We start from the raw sequence: 15,266 nt of genomic DNA on the forward strand, positions 1-15,266 counted from the left end.
TTCTAGTTCTGTTCTAGTTCTGTTCTAGTTCTGTTCTAGTTCTGTTCTAGTTCTGTTCTAGTTCTGTTCTAGTTCTGTTCTAGTTCTGTTCTAGTTCTGTTTTAATTCAGTTCTAGTTCTATTTTAGTTCTGTTTTAGTTCTGATCTAGTTATGTTCAAGTTCTGTTCTATTTCTGTTCTAATTTAGTTGTACATGAATTTCGGTTATCTCATCAAATTTTTTGCGTAAAAATTTTAAACACTTTTCAAGCACAAATCAACCTTAAATGAACTTTTGTTAAACAAATGCAATTTCCCATTATAAATATATAAAATGGTCCCACTTTAATTACATCTCTTTGTTATAGAAAAAATCTCTTAAAATCTTCCTTTGTTTAGGTCCTTTTATTGCAAGAAAATAATAATAGAGGCCACTCATAAATGTCCCTAAACAATTAATATTGTATGTTTATGACATGTTTTATAAGTAAATTCTCTGCTTGTTCTCCCACACAAATAAACTCATTTAACACTCAATTTTCATTTTCATTTAAACAAGGAGTAAACAACAGCAGCAACAACGACAATGTCATCATGTTTATTAAATGAAATCAACAACAAAGACAAAACAACATGGTCAGCATCTTCATAATTTTTGAACAGGCAGCTTGTTGAGAAAAGCCAGTCAACAAACTCCAATGACGGGATGCCATCAAAATAAGGGGTACAATGCAGAGGGAAAACTTTTGGTGAAAAATTGAAAATTATTAAGTGAAATTTTTGTCTAAAACAAGCAGACATGTAGACGTCTGAAAATCAAACATAATTGTTAAAAGTCTCTTAGATTTTTTTGGGAAAATTTATGTGAAAGGGGTGGGGAGGTATTGTAAATGTTTGTGTGTTAAAGTGAGTTTAGTGTTTGAAATTGTGGTTTTTTGTTTATTGTGTCTAAATGCTAAACTGGGCAATAAGATAAATATCGGAAAATCCGTTGATGGTTACAATTCGTTTAGGTTTTGTTTGCTGTCCAAAAAGAAAAAAACAGGAGATGGTGCTGGGGCGTTTGAGAGTAATTGTTTGTATTTCGTAACTCACTGTTAAAAGAACAAAAACAAACATTTTCCAGTTTACTTTGTTGTTGATGTTTTAAGCAGTGAAATATTGTTGTTGTTAAGTTTTTTTTTTTGCTGTTGCAGTTTTACAATGTGGTCACCTACACTAACCACCCTGGGCCAGGATATAGAAAAAAATCGGCTTGATATCTACGTTAGTCTTCGGGGTAGTTTGCAAATATTGTCTTTCCTTTGAATCTTGTTTTTTCTACGTTTTTCTGGGTTTTATAATATAAATTGTTTGGTTTCTTTTCATTTTTTTTATTTGGCGCTTGGCGTTTTATTTTTGCATGAGACTTAGCCTCATTCATTCCTTTTTTGCCTGCGATGTGTGTTGGTTGGTATTGTTTGGTATGTTGCCGATTTTTTTCAGTTTTTTTTTATTTGCCCGGCTTGAGGTTTGGGCTTGATTAATTGCATGCTGCGGTTAAATTTTGCTGATTTAAAAACATTCTGCCAAAAAATAAAAATGGCCAAGAATTTTTTCTTTAACATTTTTATTTGGTTTTATTTTTGTTTTTATTCGAGTTTGAGGTCTTGGTGTGTTTCTGTGGCTTAAGTTTTGCTGTGTTTTTTTTTTTTATTTTGTTGGACAACAAAAATATTTTTATATATTTTTCGTTTGATAGAGGGGGAATGTGTAAAAGAAATTGAATGCTTACACAGCTCAGTTAAGCGTCCAGACTTGGTAATTTGTTAAATATATTTTATAAGTAGAATCAAACATAAAACGAGGAACAAGGTTTACTTCTTAAATGTAGGCGGTAGTTCAGTTGGTAGTGTTGTAGTCTATCAGTCCAGAGTTCACAGGTTCGATTCCCAACTAAGATTACGTAAAGCGCCGTACAATAACTCTCGTGATGGCTATTTCTTATGATGCTTTCAAACTGACAAATGTAGTATTATAAAGTAAAAAGTATAAAGTATAAAGTATAAAGTATAAAGTATAAAGTATAAAGTATAAAGTATAAAGTATAAAGTATAAAGTATAAAGTATAAAGTATAAAGTATAAAGTATAAAGTATAAAGTATAAAGTATAAAGTATAAAGTATAAAGTATAAAGTATAAAGTATAAAGTATAAAGTATAAAGTATAAAGTATAAAGTATAAAGTATAAAGTATAAAGTATAAAGTATAAAGTATAAAGTATAAAGTCTTTTTTCTTGTCTTTTTAAATACTTTTTAATAAATATTTTAAATAATTTTTTGTAAACTGTCATTAATTAAAAAGGAAATATTTGAAAATTAAAAATTGTAAAGAGATCACAAATGTTATTAATATTTAAAACATACACCTATAATTTTAATGTTTGATTACAATTTTAGTTTTGCCAGAGATCCTAAGGAGCTTCCTTCATGTGTTGCCTTTAAACAGAATTTAGTCAAATTATTCTAACTACTTTGTGTTTTATAGCAAACAAACAACAAAATTAACACGCTTAAAAGGATATATTTGTTACAAACAAAAAATATGGGAAACAAACTTATTTTTACACTTTTTTTCCAAAAAAAAATGTTTGTCATCATGTGTAAAGCTGCTAATGACTTTTAAAGTAGATGTGCTCATAGAAACCATTTCGAGTGTTTGCCAACAGTACGTGCATCAGCTACTTGCCAACATACTGAACATGTTTAAGGTTCTGTTGTTGCCAAACAAGGATCAAAAAGGAATACATATATAGAGAGAGGGGGAAGAAATAAGAAAAATTTTAACAGTTTAAAACAGTGAAAGCCACATGTTTGAAAAACATAATTCATACAATGACTGTTAACATAAAATTATACATATTCCTATACACAATATGTAAAAGATGTAAATATTATTATGCTCCTTTTCTCTATCACACATACACAAAAACACACTAAAACTCTAAAGTGTTATAAAGCAATAGCAACAAAGCTACAAAATATACTAAGTAATAACCTACAATTGCGGAAATCATTTAACGACAATTTTCAAAATAGAATTCTTTATTTTATTTATTTTCCTTTTGCTTTCCTCACACCCTCGTTGTGTTACCCCACAATATGATTTACTGTTTTTCTTTTTATACTTTTTGGTGAACAGGAAATAATTTAAACATAAATAAGCCTGCTGTTTCAATACTACTTTTCATTTGCTTTATATAAATACTAGGGCTGTTCCCTACAACAAAACACGAAAGCTACCATGAAGAGATACTAAAAGTCCTTTCAAGTTCAGATCTAGTTTAGTTCTACTTTAGTTCTAGTTCTGTTTTAGTTCAGTTCTAGTTCAGTTCTAGTTCGGTTCTAGTTCAGTTCTAGTTCAGTTCTAGTTCAGTTTTAGTTCAATTCTAGTTCGGTTCTAGTTCAGTTCTAGTTCAGTTCTAGTTCAGTTCTAGTTCAGTTCTAGTTCAGTTCTAGTTCAGTTCCAGTTCAGTTCTAGTTCAGTTCTAGTTCTGCTTATTTACAAAATATTATATTAAGCAAGTTAAATCATTTAGTAAAATTCCCCTTGGCATGCAATTTTCATGTTATCATGTATTTCATTTAAACTAAACACCTAAAATTATGCTCTTGATTTCAACACTTAACTTCAAAAATAATATATTTAGCAAGTAACACACACCAACTCTAACGTACATAAACAAACACTTACTTACACTGGCATTAACTTTTACAATTTTACTTATAAAATTCTAGAAAAAAAGAATCATTTAAACTATGCAATCATCAACAAATATTATAACTATTATTATGATTGCATACTTACGGGCGCTTCCTATGTGGTTTAAAAGTTTGCGCTAAAAAGCATAGCAAAACCCAAGCAAGTAACATCCGTGAATTTTTGCTAAGAATAACAAAAATAATATAAAGTTATGTAGAGAAATTATCATTGTTTAAAACATGATATGGTAAGAAATTGACTGCCTATTTTTAGGGGCAAAACAGCAGAGTGTTAGAAAGAGGACCGTTAAAAGTAGGGGTGTTGAAGAAAAACGGAAATAGTATTACAATTCATAGAAAACTTTTTGGCATATAAATTTCTCATTTCCTTTTATTTTAAAACTAACTGCTAAAGAAAAATCTAACAAAGTAAATACCGAAAATAAAAACAAAATCTAATCTTTAAATAAATCTTACTTTATGAAGAAAAAAAAAGAAGAAGTTACAATTTTTCTTATATTTGCTGTTATTGCTTTTTAAAACATGCAAATACTAAGACTTCCGTTTGCAAGGACTTTTGAGGGAGGAATACAAAGAAGTTTTTTTTAAGAAGTAACAATTTCTTTTCTAAATATTTTTTTATAAATTTGAAAAATTTCCGTTATGATTTCTTTGCTGCTGTTCGTATTTTTGTTAGTTTTTGTTGTTGTTGTTGCATCTACATTTGAAAACCACTTGATTTTTATCGTTTGTCAAAAGTATGTAAGCGTTGAAAAAAAAATGCCAAAATAAAATATAATAAACCTACAAGGTCGACTTAAAACATCTTTATAAAATAAAGTTTTCTTAAAGATTCCGTGCTCAAGATTTAGCTTTAGCAAATCATAAGCTGATCAGCTTGAACATTTTCTTTAGAACATCTTGAGCAACTTATGATCAAATCGAAAAATCTCATGATCAGTTTGAAAATCTTGAGCTGATTAGCTCGATCATTTTCTTTAGAAAATCTTTAATTGCTGATCAGTATGATCATTTTTTTTTTTTTGAAAATCTTGAGCTGCTGATCAGCTCATTCATTTTCTTTAGAAAATCTTGAGCTGTCTTTTAGCTTAGGCTTTTTTTCCTGCACATCTGTAGAAAAACTTGAGCTGTTGATCAACTCGATCATTTTTTTAAAGAAATGTTGAGCTGCTGACTAGCTCGATCATTGAGCTGCTGATCATTTTAATCATTTTGTTTAGAAAATCTTGAAAATCCGATCAGTGAATAGTTCGATTATTTTCTTTGAAAATCTTAAGCTCGTCATCAGTTTGATTATTTTCGTTAAGAAATCTGGAGCTGCTGATCAGTTTGTAGAAAATCTTGAAAATCCGATCAGTGAATAGTTCGATTATTTTCTTTGGAAAATCTTAAACTCGTCATCAGTTTGATTATTTTTTTTAAGAAATCTTGAGCAGCTGATCAGTTTGAGAATTTTTTATAGAAAATCTTGGGCTGTAGTCAACTTGACCATTTTCTTTATAAATCTTGAGCTGCTAACTAGCTCGATCATTTTCTTTGGAAATCTTGGGCATTTTCTTAAGAAAATCTTAATCTGCTGATCAGCTTGATCATAATCTTGAGCTGATCATAATCTTGAGATGATTAGTATTTTTCGAAAATCTTGAACTGCTGAGCAGCTCGATCTTTTTCATTACAAAAACTTGAGCTACTGATCAACTTGATCTTTTTCATTAGAAAATCTTAAGCTTGTGATCAGATCGAGCAATTTCTATAGAAAATATTGAGCTGCTGATCAACTTGTGCATTTTCTTTATAAAATTTTTAGCTGTTGATCAGCTTGAGCATTTCTTTAGAATATCTTCAGCTTCAGCATTTTTTTTACAAAATCTTGATCAGCTCGATCATTTTCTTTAGAAAATCTTGGACTCGTGATCAGCAACTGATCAGCTTGAGTATAGTCATCAAATTGATCATTTTCTATAGAAAATCGTAAACTCGTGATCTGATTGAGCATTTTATTACAAAATCGAGATCAGATTGAACATTCTCTGTAGAAAATCTTGTGCTCGAGATCAGTTTGTTAATTTTCTAAAGAAAATCTGCTGATCAGCTCAATCATTTTCTTTAAAAACGTTTAAGCATTTTCCTTAGAAAATCTAGAGCTTGTAATCAGCTTGAGCGTTTTCCAGAGAAAATCTTAAGTTTGAGATCATCTCGATCCTTTTATTTAGAAAGTGTTAAGCTTGTCATCCGATCGAGCCTTTTCTTTAGAAAATTTAAAACTCGTACTGAGTATTTTCCATACAAAAATCTCGATAATTTTCTTTAGAAAGTTGTCAGGCTTTTCTTAAAAGTGCAGTTTTCTTTAGAAAATTTAAAACTCGTACTCAGTATTTTCCATAAAAGACTTTTCTAATTTCGATAATTTTTTATATAAAGTCCTCATCAGGACTTTTCTCAGTGCACTTTATCAAAATGTGTAGTGTACATGCTGCCTTCAAACATAATTTGAATATGCCATCAAACATCATGCCAAGCAAGTAAAAAAAAAATCCTTAAAAAAGTAAAGAAGTCTGGTGTCCTTTTTTCTTTTGCAAACTGTTAGGATTTTTGTTTTACAATGATTTCCTTTTCTTTTCCTTTAGTATTACAGAAAAAACAAAATCTTTAAAAAATTCATAAGCAAAAGCATAACTAGATCTAGATAAACAGAATTTGTTCCTTTAGCCAAAAGTAAAGAAAGTTTAAAAGACATTTTATTTTTTTTGGGTTTTTCCCCCCTCTTTTAGAAAATGAAAAAAGAAAAAAAGTTTGTTTAGTGAAAAAGTTTTTATTTTAAGGAAAAATACAAAAAGGAAGTTTTATGCTAATATCAATGCTGTTAAAAATGCCGGTCGGCTTTTTGTATAAAATTAAAGTTTCTGCTGTTAGTTTCAAAAAGAAAAAAGAAAAAAACTTTAGTGACAAGTAATAATGGTGGTCAATTGAATAGTAAAGAAATCTTGCATACTTTTAGGCGGAAAAAAATAAAAAAGGAAGTTATATGAAGCGTATGAGTAATATGCAACAAATGCATATAAATCATACGTCAAAACTTATTTGCATAGTTTTAAGGAAAATTTTGCCAAAATCTTTTTTTTTTTTTTGTTTAATTTGAAATATTGTCTAGAATTAATTAAATTTGTTTCAAAATATTTATTATTTATTTAAATTAAAGATGAAATTTTTGTGTTTTGCATTTTAAGACTAAAAAATCTCTTTCACTTTATAATAAAACAATAAATTTTATATTCAAAAAATTCCAACTACAAATGTTTACTTGTACGTTTTGTTTGGAAATCCTAAACAAATCAAATAGTCTAAAAAAACAAAAGATTTTTCTGTCAATTCTAATAAAAAACTATTTCCTGTTTTTTCGGTTGTTATTTCTCCAGCACTTTGGTTTGTCTAACTCCATAACATTTGTTTCTAACAACCACAAAATATATTTACAAAATTTTTTCAAAACAGTATAGGAATACTTTTTCCTATTGCAACATGTGTAAGTGCATCATGCTCATGATCATCATGAATATTTCACTGCAGTAAAAAGAAAGAGTTGTTTTGCTTTACATAACGTTTACTTTTGATTTGACTTGCAAAAATATGTTTAGAAATAATAATAACAATAAAAAATTGAACAAGATGTATACAATTTTAGTTACAAAATTTATTGATAAAATTTCCATAAAAAAATAAAATTTATTTTATTTAGTTTTTTCTCAATACAATATGAATAATATTAAGATGCTAAGACAGCATACAATGGCCAGAAAACAGCTGCATTTTGCAAAAATTAAATTCTCAACTAAACTATACAAGAACACAAATTCAATATTATTATTAAAAGAAATCCAAATAAACCTCTAGAAAACAAAAAAAAAACAATAGAAATCTTATACACCAAAATTCTCGGCAAACAAGATGTTTTATACAACCAGACTTTTGCTTATTTTAATAATAATTTCTATATGTTTTTCTTGTATATCTTAACTTATAAATATTCAAAAGTTAAAATACAGGAAAATACTGTGTTCTTATTGTAAAAAAATATCTTTATATTTATGTTAGTAAGAAATTGATTTCTTTGTTAAACTTCTGCTCTATTTAGTAAGATATTGTGGCATATTTTCTTTAGCAATATTTTGGGATTTTCATAAAACTATTGTTCTTCTCGAAATTCCTAAATATTGTTTTATATTTTCAATAATCAGATTTCTAGGTCAATGCATTTGAGGGCAAAAGGAGTATAAGTTAAAATATTTTAAGGCTTAAATTCCTTATTTTAATTTAAGCACATTTAAAGGGTTAATAGAAAACTTGAGATATGAATGAAACATTTGAAAGGAAAAGAAAAACTGGATCAAGTCCATAAACTGGACTATAGTGTAGTTCATAGTCTGGTATAGTGTAAAATCAGGACTATAGTTTTGGCTGTAGACGGAACTATTATCTATTCAAGATACTAAACTATAAACTAGTCTAGTCTATATTCTAGTCTATAGCCTAGTCTATAGTCTAGTCTATAGTCTAGTCTATAGTCTAGTCTATAGTCTAGTCTATAGTCTAGTCTATAGTCTAGTCTATAGTCTGGTCTATAGTCTAGTCTATAGTCTAGTCTATAGTCTAGTCTATAGTCTAGTCTATAGTCTAGTCTATAGTCTAGTCTATAGTCTATAGTCTAGTCTATAGTCTAGTCTATAGTCTAGTCTATAGTCTAGTCTATAGTCTAGTCTGTAGTCTAGTCTATAGTCTAGTCTATAGTCTAGTCTATAGTCTAGTCTATAGTCTAGTCTATAGTCTAGTCTATAGTCTAGTCTATAGTCTAGTCTATAGTCTAGTCTATAGTCTAGTCTATAGTCTAGTCTATAGTCTAGTCTATAGTCTAGTCTATAGTCTAGTCTATAGTCTAGTCTATAGTCTAGTCTATAGTCTAGTCTATAGTCTAGTCTATAGTCTAGTCTATAGTCTAGTCTATAGTCTAGTCTATAGTCTAGTCTATAGTCTAGTCTATAGTCTAGTCTATAGTCTAGTCTATAGTCTAGTCTATAGTCTAGTCTATAGTCTAGTCTATAGTCTAGTCTATAGTCTAGTCTATAGTCTAGTCTATAGTCTAGTCTATAGTCTAGTCTATAGTCTAGTCTATAGTCTAGTCTATAGTCTAGTCTATAGTCTAGTCTATAGTCTAGTCTATAGTCTAGTCTATAGTCTAGTCTATAGTCTAGTCTATAGTCTAGTCTATAGTCTAGTCTATAGTCTAGTCTATAGTCTAGTCTATAGTCTAGTCTATAGTCTAGTCTATAGTCTAGTCTATAGTCTAGTCTATAGTCTAGTCTATAGTCTAGTCTATAGTCTAGTCTATAGTCTAGTCTATAGTCTAGTCTATAGTCTAGTCTATAGTCTAGTCTATAGTCTAGTCTATAGTCTAGTCTATAGTCTAGTCTATAGTCTAGTCTATAGTCTAGTCTATAGTCTAGTCTATAGTCTAGTCTATAGTCTAGTCTATAGTCTAGTCTATAGTCTAGTCTATAGTCTAGTCTATAGTCTAGTCTATAGTCTAGTCTATAGTCTAGTCTATAGTCTAGTCTATAGTCTAGTCTATAGTCTAGTCTATAGTCTAGTCTATAGTCTAGTCTATAGTCTAGTCTATAGTCTAGTCTATAGTCTAGTCTATAGTCTAGTCTATAGTCTAGTCTATAGTCTAGTCTATAGTCTAGTCTATAGTCTAGTCTATAGTCTAGTCTATAGTCTAGTCTATAGTCTAGTCTATAGTCTAGTCTATAGTCTAGTCTATAGTCTAGTCTATAGTCTAGTCTATAGTCTAGTCTATAGTCTAGTCTATAGTCTAGTCTATAGTCTAGTGTATAGTCTAGTCTATAGTCTAGTCTATAGTCTAGTCTATAGTCTAGTCTATAGTCTAGTCTATAGTCTAGTCTATAGTCTAGTCTATAGTCTAGTCTATAGTCTAGTCTATAGTCTAGTCTATAGTCTAGTCTATAGTCTAGTCTATAGTCTAGTCTATAGTCTAGTCTATAGTCTAGTCTATAGTCTAGTCTATAGTCTAGTCTATAGTCTAGTCTATAGTCTAGTCTATAGTCTAGTCTATAGTCTAGTCTATAGTCTAGTCTATAGTCTAGTCTATAGTCTAGTCTATAGTCTAGTCTATAGTCTAGTCTATAGTCTAGTCTATAGTCTAGTCTATAGTCTAGTCTATAGTCTAGTCTATAGTCTAGTCTATAGTCTAGTCTATAGTCAAGTCTATAGTCAAGTCTATAGTCTAGTCTATAGTCTAGTCTATAGTCTAGTCTATAGTCTAGTCTATAGTCTAGTCTATAGTCTAGTCTATAGTCTAGTCTATAGTCTAGTCTATAGTCTAGTCTATAGTCTAGTCTATAGTCTAGTCTATAGTCTAGTCTATAGTCTAGTCTATAGTCTAGTCTATAGTCTAGTCTATAGTCTAGTCTATAGTCTAGTCTATAGTCTAGTCTATAGTCTAGTCTATAGTCTAGTCTATAGTCTAGTCTATAGTCTAGTCTATAGTCTAGTCTATAGTCTAGTCTATAGTCTAGTCTATAGTCTAGTCTATAGTCTAGTCTATAGTCTAGTCTATAGTCTAGTCTATAGTCTAGTCTATAGTCTAGTCTATAGTCTAGTCTATAGTCTAGTCTATAGTCTAGTCTATAGTCTAGTCTATAGTCTAGTCTATAGTCTAGTCTATAGTCTAGTCTATAGTCTAGTCTATAGTCTAGTCTATAGTCTAGTCTATAGTCTAGTCTATAGTCTAGTCTATAGTCTAGTCTATAGTCTAGTCTATAGTCTAGTCTATAGTCTAGTCTATAGTCTAGTCTATAGTCTAGTCTATAGTCTAGTCTATAGTCTAGTCTATAGTCTAGTCTATAGTCTAGTCTATAGTCTAGTCTATAGTCTAGTCTATAGTCTAGTCTATAGTCTAGTCTATAGTCTAGTCTATAGTCTAGTCTTTAGTCTAGTCTATAGTCTAGTCTATAGTCTAGTCTATAGTCTAGTCTAGTCTATAATCTAGTCTATAGTCTACTCTAGCTCTTTTCTTTAGATAATATTCATTATTTTCATTTTATTCAGAAAATCTTCAGCTTATGATCTTGACTGCTGATCAGCGTGATCACTTTCTTTAGATTATTTTCCATAGAATTTTTTGAGCATATATTAATTTTTTTCATTAGTTTGAAATTCAATTGTATAGCCCTTTCCTTATTGTTGCTTGTTCTACCTTTTTGTTTAGTTTAAATAAAAATCTGTCTAAAATCCTCTTAAAAATTATTTGTTTAAATCCTTTTAAATACCATTAATATTTTCAGCCTCGAAATATTAAAAATTCTAAATTGTTATTTATGTTTATGAAATGTTTGGCGTATGTCTGCTGTAGAAATATTTAGCAGCATTAGCTGCAATAATAAATATTAAATAACGAAAAAAATTAAAACAAAACATAAATGCATAAAAATTATTTAAAAAAGTCATAAATAAAAACAAATATAAAAGTATCTGCGATAAAAAAAAAAAGATAAACAACGAATGTTGCAGGGACACTACAAAGAATAAGGGATTTAAGAGGACAACACAGCTGGGCTCTAAAACAATGTAAAAGTCTTCAATTTCTGGATTTGTTTAAAAATTTTTTGACAAAACAAAGAATTTGCAAAAGCTTTTCCTTTTATTTATTATGTAACAACTAAATGAAGCTCAATTTTTTTTAATAGCTCAAAGTATTACATTCATAATACCTTCTGTTTAGTTTTATTTTAATTTCCCCGTTACGTGCATTTTGAAAATGTCTGCACAAGTGTTAAAATATTTAACGGTTTTTAATTTATGGCTCAATAAATAAATATAATAAATTATTAACAAGATATGTTTGTGTTTAATAAATAAATGTATATGTAGTTACAAAACGAATAAATAAACATGTTAAAAATTAATTTTTTTAAACGCAACCAAAATATGTTATCGACTATATATTAGATTAGAAATTAAAATATTAAAAAAATAAATATTTTAAAATGTTCAGTGGAATGTTAAAATGTTAGTTTAAACTAAATAATCTAATAATATAGATTTTAAATGAAAATATAAATATAAAATATTTGAAAGCGAGTATTTCGGTAAATATTATTGTTTACCTTTGAAAACAACAGTGCGTATGATTGTTTTATAATAGGAAAATATTATACATACGCCACGTAGTGCGAAGTAAAATGTTGCATGTGCAAGACAATCTTCTTAAGAAAGCTGTCTATTACTCATCTACTCATATTACTCATCTAGAGAAAACTCATCTTATGAAAACCTTTCTAAAGAAAACTCATCTAATGAAAACCTTTCTAAAGAAAATTATCCTGAAAAAACTCTTTTCTATAGAGATCACTCTGTAATTCTATACGAATTACTTTATGAAGGAAATCTTTAAAATAAAACTGTCCGTTCAAAACACTTTTTGAAAGAAAACTGTCAGTTCGAAACACTTTTATAAAGAGAACTGTCAGTTTGAAACATTTTTCTAAAGAAAATTTTCGAAACACTTTTATAAAGAGAACTGTCCGTTTAAAACACTTTTCTAAAGAAAACTTTCGAAACACTTTTCTAAGGAAAACTGTCTGTTCGAAACACTTTTATAAAGAAAACTGTCTGTTCGAAACATTTTTCTAAAGTAAACTGTCAGTTTGAAACACTGTTCTAAAGAAAACTGTCTGTTCAAAACACTTTTATAAAGAAAACTGTCTGTTTGAAACATTTTTCTAAAGAACACTTTTTTAAACAGAACTATCTGTTTGAAACACTTTTCTAAAGAAAACTGTCTGTTCGAAACTCTTTTCTAAAGAAAAATGTATGTTCGAAACACTTTTCTTAAGAAAACTGTCTCTTTGTAATACTTTTCCCAAGAAAGCTGTCTTTACAAAACTTTTCTTCAAAAAACTGTCTCTTTGAAACACTTTTCTAAAGAAAACTGTCTGTTCGAAACACTTTTATAAAGAAAACTGTCTGTTCAAAACACATTTCTAAAGAAAACTTTTCTAAAAAAAACTGTCAGCTAGAAACACTTTTCTAAAGAAAAACTGTCTGTACGAAACACTTTTCTTATGAAAACTGTCTCTTTGAAACACGTTTCCAAAGAAAACTGCCTGTACAAAACACTAAACTAAAGAAAACTGTGTGTTCGAAACACTTTTTTAAAGAAAACTTCTTATAAAAACTGTCTGTTTAAAACACTTTTCTAAAGAAAACTGGCTGCACGAAAAACTTTTCTTAACAAAACTGTCTCTTTGTAATACTTTTCCCAAGAAAGCTGTCTTTACAAAGCACTTCTCTGAAGAAACTGTCAGTAAAAAATATTTTTCTAAAGAAAACTGTCTCGAGAAAACACTTTTCTTAAAAAAAACTTCATGTACAAAGCATTTTTAAAGAAAACTGTCTGTACAAAACACTTTTTAAAAAAAAATTGTCGATGTCGACTTTTTGAAAGAAAACTGTCTCGACAAAACACTTTCCTATAAAAACTTTCCTTTGGACATACAACTGTTACCACAACACCAATTTCTTAAAAGAAATTTATTAAACTTTATGCTCCCAACATATTTTTTAAAAATATTTCTGCTTCTTTATGTGTCCTCTAAAAGGACTCATAAGTGTATTTCAAAATCAAATTAATCACAATAAAACTAATGAAAATTAAGTTTAAAACTTAAATTGTTTTTTCCAACTAAGATTTAACATCTAAACATAACTTTTCTTGATAACAAAACAAAAAAAAACGAAACTAATTTATAATAATTAAAAATAAACAAACACTATTTAAATAAAACACAATACAAAAAAAATTAGTTAAATATTTATGTCTAAACTTGAACAAACAGAAAGCAACTTTGAAAAACATAATATATTCAAATACTTAAAGGACACTAAGAGGTGGGACAAAATAACAAAAAAAAACCAAGCTAAAATAAATAAAGAATAAAGTGTATAAAACAACATTTATGATTGTTATAATTTGCTTTAAAACTAACATTATAAGCAGAATGGCAAGGAATTGCTACTAAGGAGAAAGGAAACAATAAAAAGAAATAACGATAAGTTGTTACTTACCCCTGTTAAAGCTTGTTTATCATTTAAAATGGATGCAGCTGCTGCTGTTGTTGTTAAGGCAGTTGGTGAGGTAGAAGCCGTAGTGCTATCTGGTGTAAAATATGTTAAGAAAGCACAACCTTAAATAAAGAAAACGTAAATAAATTATAATATTAGTTACTTGTTAAAAGGACATTTAAAACAGATAATAAATTTCTAAAAAAAAGAAAGAAATAATGAAAAAATAGGGGTCAACAGAACGTATGAGTGTTGCAAAGAAGTATAATTTAGAAAATATAAAGTATACGCACTCTTTACACTTCTCATCTAAACCTCTCTTCTCTTTCAAGAAAATCTTAACTACACTTAAGAACAATAAGCCAAAAAAGTAAAACATGTTGGTGTGTGATAACCTTTTCTTTAGCTAATGGCTTTTAATGAATAAATTATAAACATGCTCCACCACAACTACGAGATTTGTAAGCCTGTCATAGCTACAACATAAGCACATACTGGAAAGGAAAAGAAGAAAATTTCTCTAAACATTCTTAAGAAAATATATACTTTTAGCTCAATATAATACCTACAAGCAAATAAACGCTCAAGTAAACCACAATTGTAAAGATTACTATAAACTATAACAAAAGAAATTTTACAAAGTTGGTATTTATTTATGGAAAAACTACACATGCCTCAAAAGTTCAAGAGTTTGAGCTAAAAAGCTATTGTTATATTTATAAAGAAAATACTGGTTACCTTTGGTATAAAAAGTAGAATAAAAAGGACTTTTTTTGCACACAAAAATGTTCTTACTAAAAGCCAATGTTAGTTACAATATTCCATTTTTTTGGTTTGCAACATAATGGTGATGGTGTCAGTTTGTCAGCATAAATGTGCTCTCTTTATTGTTGTTCATAAATGATTTATTAAAAATCTACTTTAACCAATTAAATGCTGCATAATAAATGACCCTGTATATTTTTTTCTGTTTGCTTTATATATGAATTATTTATTTATCGAGACTATGGTTGAGTGTGTGTGTGTGTGTGTTGCAAAGCCAAAAAGAAAATCTCATACAATCATTAAATTAATTATACACACGATAATAAATTATATTTCTTAATAAATAATTTCCATTTTACACCCACTGGGGACAATTTGATAAATTTCTGTTGTTTGTCTGAGATAAAAATGTGCAGATATTAAGTGAATTATTATCCCGCAAAAACATATAAAAGTCAGCAAAAATATTCCTTTCTTATTAAATTAAGTTAGGTTAAAACTTATTTCTTTAAAGTGAACAAAACTAGAACTGAACTAGAACTGAACTAGAACTGAACTAGAACTGAACTAGAACTGAACTAGAACTGAACTAGAACTGAACTAGAACTGAACTAGAACTGAAC

At 28.6% G+C, this 15,266-nt stretch overlaps 1 protein-coding gene across 2 annotated transcripts in view; it reads right to left on the minus strand.

Moving 5' to 3' along the window:
* Positions 1-15,266, minus strand: part of LOC111677987 (CUGBP Elav-like family member 4) — a 461,863-nt gene that overhangs the window by 446,245 nt on the left and 352 nt on the right. For both annotated transcript variants that reach the window (XM_046951663.1, XM_046951658.1), the window contains exon 2: positions 13,882-14,000. The gene's annotated coding sequence lies outside the window, so the exon portion shown is untranslated. The remainder of the gene's footprint in view (positions 1-13,881; positions 14,001-15,266) is intronic.

Source organism: Lucilia cuprina, chromosome 5, assembly GCF_022045245.1.
Source record: "Lucilia cuprina isolate Lc7/37 chromosome 5, ASM2204524v1, whole genome shotgun sequence".
NCBI classification, from domain to species: domain Eukaryota; kingdom Metazoa; phylum Arthropoda; class Insecta; order Diptera; family Calliphoridae; genus Lucilia; species Lucilia cuprina.